We start from the raw sequence: 16326 nt of genomic DNA, 5'->3' as shown, positions 1-16326 counted from the left end.
CATGTAAACGATCATTGTGACATCTGAATTCATTAATTATCTGAAATACACTGCGTGTGCGTGTGATGTTAAATGTTTGAACCAAGGTTAACGGTTAAAGTGTCAGAGAATGGGTGGTGATTTTTTGACGTCCTCCCATGATCTGAAGTGAGCGTGCGTGTTTGTGTTGGTGAAAGTTTAAGAAATGTACAACTGTCGGTTCAGCTCTCTGGTGCTCCCTGCTGGCAGTATCACTATACTGTCCTCATGTTTCACAAAAATAGTTTTGAGAGATGTTGTCAGTTTTTGTATGTTGCTTAAATCCTCCAAAGCGGTTGGCAGTAAACATCAGGTCACGGTACGCCACGGAGTCAATGAGCTCGAGTTGAAAAAGAAATAGCTTACAGCACCTGGTATTCCCAGGTGGTCTCCCATCCAAGTACTAACCAGGCCCGACCCTGCTTAGCTTCCGAGATCAGACGAGATCGGGCGTGTTCAGGGTGGTATGGCCGTAAGCAATTAGTGCCGGCGCAAAACCAGGTTTTATACAGTAGCACATAAGGAGTGAGAAAGCTGCAGAGGCTCGACGTTACACTTTTACAAAAACAATCATTAGTTAGATATAAACGGCAGTAATTGATTCAGTAGAACTCCTTATCCATGTAAACGATCATTGTGACATCTGAATTCATTAATTATCTGAAATACACTGCGTGTGCGTGTGATGTTAAATGTTTGAACCAAGGTTAACGGTTAAAGTGTCAGAGAATGGGTGGTGATTTTTGGACGTCCTCCCATGATCTGAAGTGAGCGTGCGTGTTTGTGTTGGTGAAAGTTTAAGTAATGTACAACTGTCGTTTCAGCTCTCTGGTGCTCCCTGCTGGCAGTATCACTATACTGTCCTCATGTTTCACAAAAATAGTTTTGAGAGATGTTGTCAGTTTTTGTATGTTGCTTAAATCCTCCAAAGCGGTTGGCAGTAAACATCAGGTCACGGTACGCAACGGTAGGCCACGGAGTCAATGAGCTCGAGTTGAAAAAGAAATAGCTTACAGCACCTGGTATTCCCAGGCGGTCTCCCATCCAAGTACTAACCAGGCCCGACCCTGCTTAGCTTCCGAGATCAGACGAGATCGGGCGTGTTCAGGGTGGTATACCCGTAAGCATTTAGTGCAGGCGCAAAACCAGGTTTTATACAGTAGCACATAAGGAGTGAGAAAGCTGCTGAGGCTCGACGTTACACTCTTACAAAAACAATCATTAGTTAGATATAAACGGCAGTAATTGATTCAGTAGGGCTCCTTATCCATGTAAACGATCATTGTGACATCTGAATTCATTAATTATCTGAAATACACTGCGTGTGCGTGTGATGTTAAATGTTTGAACCAAGGTTAACGGTTAAAGTGTCAGAGAATGGGTGGTGATTTTTGGACGTCCTCCCATGATCTGAAGTGAGCGTGCGTGTTTGTGTTGGTGAAAGTTTAAGTAATGTACAACTGTCGTTTCAGCTCTCTGGTGCTCCCTGCTGGCAGTATCACTATACTGTCCTCATGTTTCACAAAAATAGTTTTGAGAGACGTTGTAAGTCTTTGTATGTTGCTTAAATCCTCCAAAGCGGTTGGCAGTAAACATCAGGTCACGGTAGGCCACGGAGGCAATGAGCTGGAGTTAAAAAAGAAACAGCTTACAGCACCTGGTATTCCCAGGCGGTCTCCCATCCAAGTACTAACCAGGCCCGACCCTGCTGAGCTTCCGAGATCAGACGAGATCGGGCGTGTTCAGGATGGTATGGCCGTAAGCAAATAGTGCTGGCGCAAAACCAGGTTTTATACAGTAGCACATAAGGAGTGAGAAACCTGCTGAGGCTCGACGTTACACTTTTACAAAAACAATCATTAGTTAGATATAAACGGCAGTAATTGATTCAGTAGGGCTCCTTATCCATGTAAACGATCATTGTGACATCTGAATTCATTAATTATCTGAAATACACTGCGTGTGCGTGTGATGTTAAATGTTTGAACCAAGGTTAACGGTTAAAGTGTCAGAGAATGGGTGGTGATTTTTGGACATCCTCCCATGATTTGAATTGAGCGTGCGTGTTTGTGTTGGTGAAAGTTTAAGAAATGTACAACTGTCGTTTCAGCTCTCTGGTGCTCCCTGCTGGCAGTATCACTATACTGTCCTCATGTTTCACAAAAATAGTTTTGAGAGACGTTGTCAGTCTTTGTATGTTGCTTAAATCCTCCAAAGCGGTTGGCAGTAAACATCAGGGGCCTCATGTACTAAGACTTGCGTGGATTTCATACTGAAACTTGGCGTACGCCAAAACCCAGAAACTGTCTTACGCACAAATAAATTCAGATGTATCAAAGTGTGCGAACGCATGGATCCAAGCACGTTTCTTTTGTACATCTCGATCAACGTGGAATTGAGCGCACATGCCGAGGTGCCAAACTCCTCCCTGTCCACGCCCTCATTTAAATATGCAATTTCATTTAAATAGGCCTCTGGACCTGAGATTCACCTCTTAATCCGATCACCTGGCACTATGAACAGAGGCAAAAAAGGAAACTTCACGGAGTCTGAGCTCGAGATTTTGCTCCACGAGGTAGAAATGCTCAAGCATATGCTATTGGAACCCTGTCAACAGGGATAAATGCAAAACAAAAGAGAAGTGAGTGGGAGTGTGTTTGCGAGGCCGTCAATGCAGTGGGGTCTCAGCAGCGCACACACTCTGAAATTAAAAAAAAGTGGTCAGACCTCAAGGTGGAGGTGAAGCGGAGGGTTTCTGCCCACCGCCGAAGCGTGACCGCAACAGGTGGGGGGACGGGAGTGGGGGAACTCTCCCCCTTCGATTTGAGAGTGGCCGCTTTGATCGGTGACACCAGTGGCGTAGCCAGAAACTAGTGGTGTTCCTGTTTTTTTTCCCAAATTTATTAACTCCAAAATAATACATTAACCATGTGTTTTAACAGAGAACAAATGCAACCGCTGCAAAACATAAAGGGACGCAGTGCCCAGAGATGAAGAACACATAGAACGTGTGCGCATACTCATGGAGCCATACTATTATGGTTAACAAACATGGTTAACAAACCCATTTAATCAGTATCTGAACAACACCGCTGCTGGGTTAAGAATGTAACGTATTTGCTGCTATATTTGCGCTGCAACTGAATTCACAGGGCAAGGCGGCGTGGCTCGGCTTTGAATGCATTAATTATCTCATATTAATGCATTAATGCATATGAGGCCGGTCTGGACTCATATTAATCTCATATGATGATTCCGTCCCACACAGCTGGCATGGCTCGGCTCAGGGTGGACTGGCACACTCCTGACCGATCGGCCAGCTCCCGCTGGAAGGCCCCTGTTGCCAGGAACCCCAGCGTAGTCAGCACCTGTGTGGGCACGGACAACCCCTGGCTCCTGGCTGTGTGGCGCTCTAGGGCCGGCCGCAGCTCTGCGCACAGCTCCAGTAATACTGGCCTGGGGAAACGAAATCGGCTCATGAGCTAATCATCATCATTTGCGAGTAAGTCCTCGCGTTCCCTAAATATACGTTCCCTTCGGATTTGACCATTTGCGATGTCCTCTAACAACGCTAACGCAGCCATTTTTAAAACAATTTTCTTCATCCATTGCGCATGCTTTTATAGCCACCCATATAATTGCGAGGTGTGTTAATCGTTCATTAGTGTGTCTCTGATGTGCAAATCACTCTGATGAGTCATGGTTTTCACCTTTTTTCCCAGTTTCCCAGCGTCACCTCTAAGTGTCGCCAAAGGAACAATAGCTGTAGAAACGTGCGTACGACAGCTCTGGAGCTGGCGTGGGGACCGCACATTTTTACGGTCATTTCACGTTTTGTACATCTGAACGTGAGCGTGGAAAAGGACGTACGCCACGTTTTTGTGCGTACGCAACCTTAGTACATGAGGCCCCAGGTCACGGTAGGCCACGGAGGCAATGAGCTCGAGTTGAAAAAGAAAAAGCTTACAGCACCTGGTATTCCCATGCGGTCTCCCATCCAAGTACTAACCAGGCCCGACCCTGCTGAGCTTCCGAGATCAGACGAGATCGGGCGTGTTCAGGATGGTATGGCCGTAAGCAATTAGTGCTGGCGCAAAACCAGGTTTTATACAGTAGCACATAAGGAGTGAGAAACCTGCGGATGCTCGACGTTACACTTTTACAAAAACAATCATTAGTTAGATATAAACGGCAGTAATTGATTCAGAAGGACTCCTTATCCATGTAAACGATCATTGTGACATCTGAATTCATTAATTATCTGCAATACACTGCGTGTGCGTGTGATGTTAAATGTTTGAACCAAGGTTAACGGTTAAAGGGTCAGAGAATGGGTGGTGATTTTTTGACGTCCTCCCATGATCTGAAGTGAGCGTGCGTGTTTGTGTTGGTGAAAGTTTAAGAAATGTACAACTGTCGTTTCAGCTCTCTGGTGCTCCCTGCTGGCAGTATCACTATAGGCAAGGCAAGGCAAGGCAACTTTATTTATATAGCACTTTTCATACACAAGGCAGACTCAAAGTGCTTCACATATAAACATTGTCATACAATAAAATTAAATAATAGATAAGTAAAAGAAAAACATATGCAAAGAAATGGGTAGAATAGAAAAAGGCATTTTAGTATTAAAATAGAAAATAAAGGCAAAGTTAAAAAAGCTTTTTAGAAAGTGCAATGTATTTAAGATTTTAGCAGAAAGCTATAGCAAACATAAAAGTCTTCAGTCTTGTTTTAAAGGTGCTCAGAGTTGGGGCAAGTCTTAAATCCTCTGGGAGTTTATTCCAGCTATTTGTTGCATAGTAACTAAATCCTGCTTTCCCATGTTTTGTGTTTACTCTGGGGATAATTAACAGATTGGTCTCAGAGGATCTTAGTGGTCTAGAAGGCTGATGTAGTGGAAGCATATCAGTTAAGTATTTTGGGCCTAAACCATGTAGGGATTTATAGGTTAGCAACATGATTTTAAAATCAATTCTCTGACCTACAGGAAGCCAATGTAACGATTTCAGAATTGGTGTAATATGATCAAATTTTTTGGTCTTTGTTAGAACTCTAGCAGCAGCATTCTGAACAAGCTGAAGCTTCCTCAGAGTTTGTTTTGGGAGACCTGTGAGGAGACCATTGCAGTAATCAAGCTTACTAGTGATAAAGGCATGTACAAGTTTTTGTAAGTCTTCGGTGGACATGAGCCCTCTAAGTCTTGCTATATTTTTAAGGTGATAATATGCCGATTTTGTAACTGATTTGATGTGACTGTCAAAATGTAAATCTGAATCCATGATAACCCCTAGATTTCTGGCTTTGATTGAGGTTTTCAGGGACAGAGAGTGAAGGTGTTGGGTTACTTTAAGCCTTTCCGTTTTAGAACCAAATACAATTATCTCTGTTTTGTCCTCATTTAGTTGAAGGAAATTTCGGCACATCCATTCCTTCACTTGCTCAATGCACTGGCACAGCAGATCTATGGGCCGATAGTCATTTGGTGATAGCGATACATAGATTTGCGTGTCATCAGCATAGCAATGATGGTCAATATTGTTATTTTGCATGATTTGCCCTAGTGGGAGCATGTAGATGTTGAATAAAGAGGGTCCTAAGATCGAACCTTGTGGGACTCCACATGTCACATTGGTTGATTCTGATACAAAGTCGCCAATGGAAACAAAGTAGTTCCTATTTTGTAGGTAGGACCTGAACCAATTTAAGACAGTGCCTGAAAGCCCCACCCAGTTTTCTAACCTTTCCAGAAGTAATGTACTTTTCAAGTAGCCAACCTCCCGAGATCTACCAGCAAACCTACCTTCAAGCCGGGGGGGGGGGGGGGTAGAGAACAATTGTTGACGGGGGGGGGGGGGGGGGGGGGGGGTTGTATCGTGAACCTACGGACTTCAGTGGGGGTTTCATTCCGTCTGCGCACGGCACCTTCTCAACGATAATCAATAATCTTCCTCCCACTCAGGGTGAAAATGGTAGGTCTTAGCTTGTTTCCCCTCAGCCATGCCAACGTTTAGGAGTGTGTAACTACTGTTGACGGCTTTCAACTGCTGTTAACAGCACATGCGCTACCGCGCGTATATGTCCCGCGCAAATTTAATTTCATTAAAAAAAAAAAAAAAAAAAAAGATTTTTTTTTTTTTTTTTTTTTTCTTCACCCCTCGCGATCGACTTGGGATCTGTCGGCGATCTACTGGTAGACCGCGATCGACTGGTTGGGCACCCCTGGTCTACAGTGTCGAATGCAGCACTGAGGTCAAGTAGCATTAGTATTGAGGTTTTGCCAGAGTCTGTGTTAAGACGGATGTCGTTTACAACTTTAATAAGGGCGGTCTCAGTGCTGTGCAGGGGTCGAAATCCTGATTGGAAGGTGTCATAGCAACCAGTTGATGCCAGGAAGTGATTTAGTTGCTGGAGGACAACTTTCTCAATGATTTTACTTATGAAGGGTAGATTTGATATTGGTCTGTAGTTGTTAATAATAGAGGCATCTAGGATCCGCTTTTTTAAAAGGGGTTTAATAACTGCAGTTTTCAAAGCTTTTGGGAACTTGCCTGACTGGAGAGAGTTGTTAACTATCTGCAATATGTCTACTGCTAGGCAGTCGAAAACATTCTTAAAGAGGTTGGTAGGTATAGTATCAAGGCAACAGGTGGATGGCTTTAGTTGTGTCACAGTTTCCACAAGATTTTGAGAGTCTATAACATTAAAGCATGCCATCCTTGCCACGTAATTTTTGCCTGAACAGGGTGGTAGTCCAACATTTTTGTTTGACGTGGAGATATTGATGGCTCGTCTGATACCTTCAATTTTATCAATATAAAAAGCTGCAAACTCATTGCATTTCTGCGTGGAATGGAGATCAGGTGGAATTTCTATTGGGGGGTTGGTCAGTCTGTCAACAGTTGCAAATAGGGTTTTTGCATTATTAGTGTTGGTTTTAATGATATTGGAGAAAAATGTTTCTCTAGCATTTTTTAAGTCTAAATTGTAGGCACGGAGGCTCTCTTTATAGATATCATGGTGAATATGAAGTTTTGTTTTACGCCAGATGCGTTCAACCTTCCTGCATTCCTTTTTCTGTGCTGTTACAGAAGCAGCTTTTCTCCAGGGTGCCTTTTGCTTTCCAGAAATCGTTTTAACCTTATAAGGTGCAATGACATCTATGACTTTCAAAATTTTCAAATTAAAGTTTTCTACAAGATCATCAGCAGAACATGGGTTTAGAGGTGGTAGCAAGGAGATGGCCTTTTTAAAAAGTACATTAGAATCTTCATTGATATACCGTTTTTTGACAGTGTTTGATTTTTTCTGTATGTCGGGAATAAAAGATATGTTAAAGAAAACACAAAAGTGGTCAGACAAGGAAGGATCAGTCACAGAGAGATCAGAAACATTGAGGCCCTTTGTGATAACCAGGTCTAGAGTGTGCCCCTTACAATGAGTAGCCTCTTTCACATGTTGAGACAGTTCAAATGTGTCCAAAATGGTAAAAAGTTTTTTTGCACACTTGTCATTCAAATCATCAGTATGAAAATTGAAGTCACCAGTTATAACTAGACAGTCAAATTCTGTGGAGATGCTAGACAATAATTCTGTGAATTCATCGAAAAAATTTGCAGAATATGTGGGTGGCCTGTAAATAATTAATAGGAGAACTCTGGGGGAGCATTTCAATACAGCACTAAGGTATTCGAACGATGGAAAATCACCAAATAACATCTGTTTCCCCTGAAATACATTTTTAAATATAGCAGCAACCCCTCCACCTCTTTTTCCAGATCTACATGCATCAAAAAAGTTATAGTCGGGAGGAGCTGTCTCTATCAGAACGGTTGCACTGTTATTTTGTTCCAGCCATGTTTCAGTTAAAAACATAAAATCCAGTTTGGAAGTGTTAATAAAATCATTAACTAAAAATGATTTGTTATTAAGAGACCTCACATTAAGTAGAGCCATCCTGATGGTGCTGTTGATAGGCTTTAAGGTTGTTTTTGGTTTGGAGGCAATAGATATGAGATTTGTGAGGTTAGCAGTGTGTCTAAGTTTCCCTTTGTTTACTCTCTTAGTGGTTACAGCATGAATGTGAAAGTTGCCCTGCTTTGACGTAGGCAACCTTGGGTTCAGCAGATTATGAGAAACTTCCTTTATACTGTGTCTACGGCTGAACCCTTTTTTGTCTCAGTAATACTCAGGACTACTATCAGTACGGTGGTGGGGGTGGGGCGCCATCCTCCTGGGTGATAGCAGCCTGCGGCCATGACGTGGCGATGCTATCATTGACACAGATGCAAGTTTGATGCCAGCATATTCCAGTTTCTTAAATTCGGCTGGAAAATCGCAAAGGGAGACATCGGAGACTCTATCCCAGCTGGAGTTGTTGTTGTGGCTATGGGAGAGATGAGGCTGGAGGTCATCGTCGATGGGGGAGTGCAGAGGAGGGGGGTGGCCGTTCCTCGCCAAGCCAGCATCAGCGATGGGGGAGGGCACATTGTTGATGACGTTGGGCGGGCTGTTGTCTCTCTTCAAGGTCTGTGGGCTGTCTGCTATCTGTGTGTCAGATAGTGGCAGAGTAGTTGTGTGGGGGAGGCTGTAGTCTCGCTTCTTCTCAACCTGTGCTCTGATTGTGGCCTGTGCGTCAGACCATGGCAAGATTGTGGCCTGTGCGTAAAGCGAGAAGAGAAGATTGTCCCTCAACAGTTTTGAGCCTAACCTGTTTGGGTGTAGGCCATCTGCTCTGAAAAGATATTTGCGCCCCCAGAATAAGTTGAAATTGTCAATAAAGTCCCTTCCTCTTTCATTGCAGACTCTGGAAAGCCATGTATTCAGTGCAAGTAGACGACTGAATCTGTTTATTCCCCTGTCAACTGTTGGTATGGGTCCACTGATGGAAGACTTGATGTGTATTTTGTCCAGTGTATCCAATAGATCAGTGTAATCCCTCTTCAGAAGTTCTGACTGTTCTCTTTGAATATCATTAAATCCTGCATGCACAATAATCTGTGAGATTTTGGGGTTTTCCAATATGATTTTGGCTAGTTTATGGTTGATATTACTAACCTTTCCATATGGGAAGATGCATGTTTTGATCTTCTTACCGGTTATATCCTTGATAGTTGAGTCTCCTATAATCAGAGTGTCTGGTTCATCTGCTTTCTCTGAGATGGGCCCTTGTTGGACGGTGGCAGACACATGCGCAGCCCGCCTCCGTGGCGACTGGTTGTTCCGTCTCTGTCCACACTGTCCGTCCGGACGCATCTCGGGGCTCAGGGGTGCATCGGTGGCAGGCGCGTTTGTGGACTCTTGAAGTGGCAGGAACCGGTTCTTCAGTGGCAGGGTTGATTTGAGTGACGGGCTAATCGGGCTGATAACTTTAGCTTTGGGTAGCTTAGCATTTGGTGTTGAGTGAACTTGTTGATTCACTTTGGTATGTTGCTTTGGCTTAGCGCCGACTCTGTTCCAGTGAGACGCAGCTGGAACTGTCTCTCTCTTGTCCAGCTTCGGGAAGGATACAGTGTAGCTTTGATCATCTTGCTGTATCTGAGTGAGCTCAGCAAACTCACCCATCGGCACTGTATCCTGTGATAGTCCTTTGCATTTTTCTACTGCTGCTAGTCTCGTTTAAATTAAAGCCACCCTCTGTTGCATTTTGGTGCAGTCTGTGCATTTCCCAGTCTCCGTGCCTGAGATATCCGAATACAGAGGCATGTTGTCGATAGGAAAGTCCAAGGCTTTTTCTGCGGTCTGATCCGGGAGTAAAAAGTGCCAAAATGTATTGTTGAATCGAGCGATTGAGGACGACGGAAACAAACTATATACTGTTAGGTAAATAAAATAAGATAAAGTAGAAATGAACGATGAATTAAGTAGTTCTTTCCAATGCCCAGCGGAGCTTCGGGAAACATGACCTCTCTCTCTCCTCTCTCTCCCCCTATACTGTCCTCATGTTTCACAAAAATAGTTTTGAGAGACGTTGTCAGTCTTTGTATGTTGCTTAAATCCTCCAAAGCGGTTGGCAGTAAACATTAGGTCACGGTAGGCCACGGAGGCAATGAGCTTGAGTTGAAAAAGAAAAAGCTTACATCACCTGGTATTCCCAAGCAGTCTCCCATCCATGTACTAACCAGGCCCGACCCTGCTTAGCTACCGAGATCAGACGAGATCGGGCGTGTTCAGGGTGGTATGGCCGTGAGCAATTAGTGCTGGCGCAAAACCAGGTTTTATACAGTAGCACATAAGGAGTGAGAAAGCTGCTGAGGCTCGACGTTACACTTTTACAAAAACAATCATTAGTTAGATATAAACGGCAGTAATTGATTCAGTAGGACTCCTTATCCATGTAAACGATCATTGTGACATCTGAATTCATTAATTATCTGAAATACACTGCGTGTGCGTGTGATGTTAAATGTTTGAACCAAGGTTAACGGTTAAAGTGTCAGAGAATGGGTGGTGATTTTTGGACGTCCTCCCATGATCTGAAGTGAGCGTGCGTGTTTGTGTTGGTGAAAGTTTAAGAAATGTACAACTGTCGTTTCAGCTCTCTGGTGCTCCCTGCTGGCAGTATCACTATACTGTCCTCGTGTTTCACAAAAATAGTTTTGAGAGACGTTGTCAGTCTTTGTATGTTGCTTAAATCCTCCAAAGCGGTTGGCAGTAAACATCAGGTCACGGTAGGCCACGGAGGCAATGAGCTCGAGTTGAAAAAGAAGAAGCTTACAGCACCTGGTATTCCCAGGCGGTCTCCCATCCAAGTACTAACCAGGCCCGACCCTGCTTAGCTTCCGAGATCAGACGAGATCGGGCGTGTTCAGGGTGGTATGGCCGTAAGCAAATAGTGCTGGCGCAAAACCAGGTTTTATACAGTAGCACATAAGGAGTGAGAAACCTGCTGAGGCTCGACGTTACACTTTTACAAAAACAATCATTAGTTAGATATAAACGGCAGTAATTGATTCAGTAGGACTCCTTATCCAAGTAAACGATCATTGTGACATCTGAATTCATTAATTATCTGAAATACACTGCGTGTGCGTGTGATGTTAAATGTTTGAACCAAGGTTAACGGTTAAAGGGTCAGAAAATGGGTGGTGATTTTTTGACGTCCTCCCATGATCTGAAGTGAGCGTGCGTGTTTGTGTTGGTGAAAGTTTAAGAAATGTACAACTGTCGTTTCAGCTCTCTGGTGCTCCCTGCTGGCAGTATCACTATACTGTCCTCGTGTTTCACAAAAATAGTTTTGAGAGACGTTGTCAGTCTTTGTATGTTGCTTAAATCCTCCAAAGCGGTTGGCAGTAAACATCAGGTCACGGTAGGCCACGGAGGCAATGAGCTCGAGTTGAAAAAGAAAAAGCGTACTGCACCTGGTATTCCCAGGCGGCCGCCCATCCAAGTACTAACCAGGCCCTACCCTGCTTAGCTTCCGAGATCAGACGAGATCGGGCGTGTTCAGGGTGGTATGGCCGTAAGCAATTAGTGCTGGCGCAAAACCAGGTTTTATACAGTAGCACATAAGGAGTGAGAAAGCTGCTGAGGCTCGACGTTACACTTTTACAAAAACAATCATTAGTTAGATATAAACGGCAGTAATTGATTCAGTAGGACTCCTTATCCAAGTAAACGATCATTGTGACATCTGAATTCATTAATTATCTGAAATACACTGCGTGTGCGTGTGATGTTAAATGTTTGAACCAAGGTTAACGGTTAAAGTGTCAGAGAATGGGTGGTGATTTTTGGACGTCCTCCCATGATCTGAAGTGAGCGTGCGTGTTTGTGTTGGTGAAAGTTTAAGAAATGTACAACTGTCGTTTCAGCTCTCTGGTGCTCCCTGCTGGCAGTATCACTATACTGTCCTCATGTTTCACAAAAATAGTTTTGAGAGATGTTGTCAGTCTTTGTATGTTGCTTAAATCCTCCAAAGCGGTTGGCAGTAAACATCAGGTCACGGTAGGCCACGGAGGCAATGAGCTCGAGTTGAAAAAGAAAAAGCTTACAGCACCTGGTATTCCCAGGCGGTCTCCTATCCAAGTACAAACCAGGCCCGACCCTGCTTAGCTTCCGAGATCAGACAAGATCGGGCATGTTCAGGGTGGTATGGCCGTAAGCAATTAGTGCTGGCGCAAAACCAGGTTTTATACAGTAGCACATAAGGAGTGAGAAACCTGCTGAGGCTCGACGTTACACTTTTACAAAAACAATCATTAGTTAGATATAAACGGCAGTAATTGATTCAGTAGGACTCCTTATCCAAGTAAACGATCATTGTGACATCTGAATTCATTAATTATCTGAAATACACTGCGTGTGCGTGTGATGTTAAATGTTTGAACCAAGGTTAACGGTTAAAGTGTCAGAGAATGGGTGGTGATTTTTGGACGTCCTCCCATGATCTGAAGTGAGCGTGCGTGTTTGTGTTGGTGAAAGTTTAAGAAATGTACAACTGTCGTTTCAGCTCTCTGGTGCTCCCTGCTGGCAGTATCACTATACTGTCCTCGTGTTTCACAAAAATAGTTTTGAGAGACGTTGTCAGTCTTTGTATGTTGCTTAAATCCTCCAAAGCGGTTGGCAGTAAACATCAGGTCACGGTAGGCCACGGAGGCAATGAGCTCGAGTTGAAAAAGAAAAAGCTTACTACACCTGGTATTTCCAGGCAGTCTCCCATCCAAGTACTAACCAGGCCCGACCCTGCTTAGCTTCCGAGATCAGATGAGATCGGGCATGTTCAGGGTGGTATGGCCGTAATTAAACAGTGCTGGCGCAAATCCAGGTTTTATACAGTAGCACATAAGGAGTGAGAAACCTGCTGAGGCTCGACGTTACACTTTTACAAAAACAATCATTAGTTAGATATAAACGGCAGTAATTGATTCAGTAGGACTCCTTATCCATGTAAACGATCATTGTGACATCTGAATTCATTAATTATCTGAAATACACTGCGTGTGCGTGTGATGTTAAATGTTTGAACCAAGGTTAACGGTTAAAGTGTCAGAGAATGGGTGGTGATTTTTGGACGTCCTCCCATGATCTGAAGTGAGCGTGCGTGTTTGTGTTGGTGAAAGTTTAAGAAATGTACAACTGTCGTTTCAGCTCTCAGGTGCTCCCTGCTGGCAGTATCACTATACTGTCCTCATGTTTCACAAAAATAGTTTTGAGAGAAGTTGTCAGTCTTTGTATGTTGCTTAAATCCTCCAAAGCGGTTGGCAGTAAACATCAGGTCACGGTAGGCCACGGAGGCAATGAGCTCGAGTTGAAAAAGAAAAAGCTTACAGCACCTGGTATTCCCAGGCGGTCTCCCATCCAAGTACTAACCAGGCCCGACCCTGCTTAGCTTCCGAGATCAGACGAGATCGGGCGTGTTCAGGATGGTATGGCCGTAAGCAATTAGTGCTGGCGCAAAACCAGGTTTTATACAGTAGCACATAAGGAGTGAGAAACCTGCTGAGGCTCGACGTTACACTTTTACAAAAACAATCATTAGTTAGATATAAACGGCAGTAATTGATTCAGTAGGACTCCTTATCCATGTAAACGATCATTGTGACATCTGAATTCATTAATTATCTGAAATACACTGCGTGTGCGTGTGATGTTAAATGTTTGAACCAAGGTTAACGGTTAAAGTGTCAGAGAATGGGTGGTGATTTTTTGACGTCCTCCCATGATCTGAAGTGAGCGTGCGTGTTTGTGTTGGTGAAAGTTTAAGAAATGTACAACTGTCGTTTCAGCTCTCTGGTGCTCCCTGCTGGCAGTATCACTATACTGTCCTCATGTTTCACAAAAATAGTTTTGAGAGACGTTGTCAGTCTTTGTATGTTGCTTAAATCCTCCAAAGCGGTTGGCAGTAAACATCAGGTCACGGTAGGCCACGGAGGCAATGAGCTCGAGTTGAAAAAGAAAAAGCTTACAGCACCTGGTATTCCCAGGCGGTCTCCCATCCAAGTACTAACCAGGCCCGACCCTGCTTAGCTTCCGAGATCAGACGAGATCGGGCGTGTTCAGGGTGGTATGGCCGTAAGCAATTAGTGCTGGCGCAAAACCAGGTTTTATACAGTAGCACATAAGGAGTGAGAAAGCTGCTGAGGCTCGACGTTACACTTTTACAAAAACAATCATTAGTTAGATATAAACGGCAGTAATTGATTCAGTAGGACTCCTTATCCATGTAAACGATCATTGTGACATCTGAATTCATTAATTATCTGAAATACACTGCGTGTGCGTGTGATGTTAAATGTTTGAACCAAGGTTAACGGTTAAAGTGTCAGAGAATGGGTGGTGATTTTTTGACGTCCTCCCATGATCTGAAGTGAGCGTGCGTGTTTGTGTTGGTGAAAGTTTAAGAAATGTACAACTGTCGTTTCAGCTCTCTGGTGCTCCCTGCTGGCAGTATCACTATACTGTCCTCAGTGTTTCACAAAAATAGTTTTGAGAGACGTTGTCAGTCTTTGTATGTTGCTTAAATCCTCCAAAGCGGTTGGCAGTAAACATCAGGTCACGGTAGGCCACGGAGGCAATGAGCTCGAGTTGAAAAAGAAAAAGCTTACAGCACCTGGTATTCCCAGGCGGTCTCCCATCCAAGTACTAACCAGGCCCGACCCTGCTTAGCTTCCGAGATCAGACGAGATCGGGCGTGTTCAGGGTGGTATGGCCGTAAGCAATTAGTGCTGGCGCAAAACCAGGTTTTATACAGTAGCACATAAGGAGTGAGAAAGCTGCTGAGGCTCGACGTTACACTTTTACAAAAACAATCATTAGTTAGATATAAACGGCAGTAATTGATTCAGTAGGACTCCTTATCCATGTAAACGATCATTGTGACATCTGAATTCATTAATTATCTGAAATACACTGCGTGTGCGTGTGATGTTAAATGTTTGAACCAAGGTTAACGGTTAAAGTGTCAGAGAATGGGTGGTGATTTTTTGACGTCCTCCCATGATCTGAAGTGAGCGTGCGTGTTTGTGTTGGTGAAAGTTTAAGAAATGTACAACTGTCGTTTCAGCTCTCTGGTGCTCCCTGCTGGCAGTATCACTATACTGTCCTCATGTTTCACAAAAATAGTTTTGAGAGACGTTGTCAGTCTTTGTATGTTGCTTAAATCCTCCAAAGCGGTTGGCAGTAAACATCAGGTCACGGTAGGCCACGGAGGCAATGAGCTCGAGTTGAAAAAGAAAAGCTTACTGCACCTGGTATTCCCAGGCGGTCTCCCATCCAAGTACTAACCAGGCCCGACCCTGCTTAGCTTCCGAGATCAGACGAGATCGGGCGTGTTCAGGGTGGTATGGCCGTAAGCAATTAGTGCTGGCGCAAAACCAGGTTTTATACAGTAGCACATAAGGAGTGAGAAAGCTGCTGAGGCTCGACGTTACACTTTTACAAAAACAATCATTAGTTAGATATAAACGGCAGTAATTGATTCAGTAGGACTCCTTATCCATGTAAACGATCATTGTGACATCTGAATTCATTAATTATCTGAAATACACTGCGTGTGCGTGTGATGTTAAATGTTTGAACCAAGGTTAACGGTTAAAGTGTCAGAGAATGGGTGGTGATTTTTTGACGTCCTCCCATGATCTGAAGTGAGCGTGCGTGTTTGTGTTGGTGAAAGTTTAAGAAATGTACAACTGTCGTTTCAGCTCTCTGGTGCTCCCTGCTGGCAGTATCACTATACTGTCCTCATGTTTCACAAAAATAGTTTTGAGAGACGTTGTCAGTCTTTGTATGTTGCTTAAATCCTCCAAAGCGGTTGGCAGTAAACATCAGGTCACGGTAGGCCACGGAGGCAATGAGCTCGAGTTGAAAAAGAAAAAGCTTACAGCACCTGGTATTCCCAGGCGGTCTCCCATCCAAGTACTAACCAGGCCCGACCCTGCTTAGCTTCCGAGATCAGACGAGATCGGGCGTGTTCAGGGTGGTATGGCCGTAAGCAATTAGTGCATGGCGCAAAACCAGGTTTTATACAGTAGCACATAAGGAGTGAGAAAGCTGCTGAGGCTCGACGTTACACTTTTACAAAAACAATCATTAGTTAGATATAAACGGCAGTAATTGATTCAGTAGGACTCCTTATCCATGTAAACGATCATTGTGACATCTGAATTCATTAATTATCTGAAATACACTGCGTGTGCGTGTGATGTTAAATGTTTGAACCAAGGTTAACGGTTAAAGTGTCAGAGAATGGGTGGTGATTTTTGGACGTCCTCCCATGATCTGAAGTGAGCGTGCGTGTTTGTGTTGGTGAAAGTTTAAGAAATGTACAACTGTCGGTTCAGCTCTCTGGTGCTCCCTGCTGGCAGTATCACT

The 16326-nt window shown here is 43.9% G+C and overlaps 13 non-coding genes and 1 pseudogene across 13 annotated transcripts; all 14 read right to left on the bottom strand.

The window, feature by feature from the left end:
• Positions 1–377: 377 nt before the first annotated feature.
• Positions 378–496, bottom strand: LOC130396507 (5S ribosomal RNA). The gene has a single exon (XR_008899139.1). It is a non-coding gene; the product is annotated as a 5S ribosomal RNA (ribosomal RNA).
• Positions 497–1025: 529 nt separating this feature from the next.
• LOC130400984 (5S ribosomal RNA) lies at positions 1026–1144 on the bottom strand. The gene has a single exon (XR_008903449.1). It is a non-coding gene; the product is annotated as a 5S ribosomal RNA (ribosomal RNA).
• Positions 1145–1663: 519 nt separating this feature from the next.
• Positions 1664–1782, bottom strand: LOC130401341 (5S ribosomal RNA). Its single transcript, XR_008903803.1, has one exon. It is a non-coding gene; the product is annotated as a 5S ribosomal RNA (ribosomal RNA).
• A 2196-nt stretch (positions 1783–3978) lies between these two features.
• Positions 3979–4097, bottom strand: LOC130394240 (5S ribosomal RNA). The gene has a single exon (XR_008897418.1). It is a non-coding gene; the product is annotated as a 5S ribosomal RNA (ribosomal RNA).
• A 5990-nt stretch (positions 4098–10087) lies between these two features.
• LOC130395820 (5S ribosomal RNA) lies at positions 10088–10206 on the bottom strand. The gene has a single exon (XR_008898829.1). It is a non-coding gene; the product is annotated as a 5S ribosomal RNA (ribosomal RNA).
• Positions 10207–10725: 519 nt separating this feature from the next.
• On the bottom strand, positions 10726–10844 carry LOC130399471 (5S ribosomal RNA). Its single transcript, XR_008901980.1, has one exon. It is a non-coding gene; the product is annotated as a 5S ribosomal RNA (ribosomal RNA).
• Positions 10845–11363: 519 nt separating this feature from the next.
• On the bottom strand, positions 11364–11482 carry LOC130394811 (5S ribosomal RNA). The gene has a single exon (XR_008897933.1). It is a non-coding gene; the product is annotated as a 5S ribosomal RNA (ribosomal RNA).
• A 519-nt stretch (positions 11483–12001) lies between these two features.
• Positions 12002–12120, bottom strand: LOC130395260 (5S ribosomal RNA). Its single transcript, XR_008898337.1, has one exon. It is a non-coding gene; the product is annotated as a 5S ribosomal RNA (ribosomal RNA).
• Positions 12121–12639: 519 nt separating this feature from the next.
• Positions 12640–12758, bottom strand: LOC130395967 (5S ribosomal RNA; annotated as a pseudogene).
• A 519-nt stretch (positions 12759–13277) lies between these two features.
• Positions 13278–13396, bottom strand: LOC130399890 (5S ribosomal RNA). Its single transcript, XR_008902384.1, has one exon. It is a non-coding gene; the product is annotated as a 5S ribosomal RNA (ribosomal RNA).
• A 519-nt stretch (positions 13397–13915) lies between these two features.
• Positions 13916–14034, bottom strand: LOC130399459 (5S ribosomal RNA). Its single transcript, XR_008901969.1, has one exon. It is a non-coding gene; the product is annotated as a 5S ribosomal RNA (ribosomal RNA).
• A 520-nt stretch (positions 14035–14554) lies between these two features.
• LOC130399447 (5S ribosomal RNA) lies at positions 14555–14673 on the bottom strand. Its single transcript, XR_008901957.1, has one exon. It is a non-coding gene; the product is annotated as a 5S ribosomal RNA (ribosomal RNA).
• Positions 14674–15191: 518 nt separating this feature from the next.
• On the bottom strand, positions 15192–15310 carry LOC130400414 (5S ribosomal RNA). Its single transcript, XR_008902894.1, has one exon. It is a non-coding gene; the product is annotated as a 5S ribosomal RNA (ribosomal RNA).
• A 519-nt stretch (positions 15311–15829) lies between these two features.
• Positions 15830–15948, bottom strand: LOC130399436 (5S ribosomal RNA). The gene has a single exon (XR_008901946.1). It is a non-coding gene; the product is annotated as a 5S ribosomal RNA (ribosomal RNA).
• Positions 15949–16326: the final 378 nt, after the last annotated feature.

The sequence above is a fragment of the Gadus chalcogrammus genome, chromosome 12 (genome assembly GCF_026213295.1).
Source record: "Gadus chalcogrammus isolate NIFS_2021 chromosome 12, NIFS_Gcha_1.0, whole genome shotgun sequence".
In the NCBI taxonomy this organism is placed as follows: Eukaryota; Metazoa; Chordata; class Actinopteri; order Gadiformes; family Gadidae; genus Gadus; species Gadus chalcogrammus.
The sequence above is the reverse complement of the archived record's forward strand: the minus strand, read 5'-3'. Positions and strand labels throughout refer to the sequence as shown.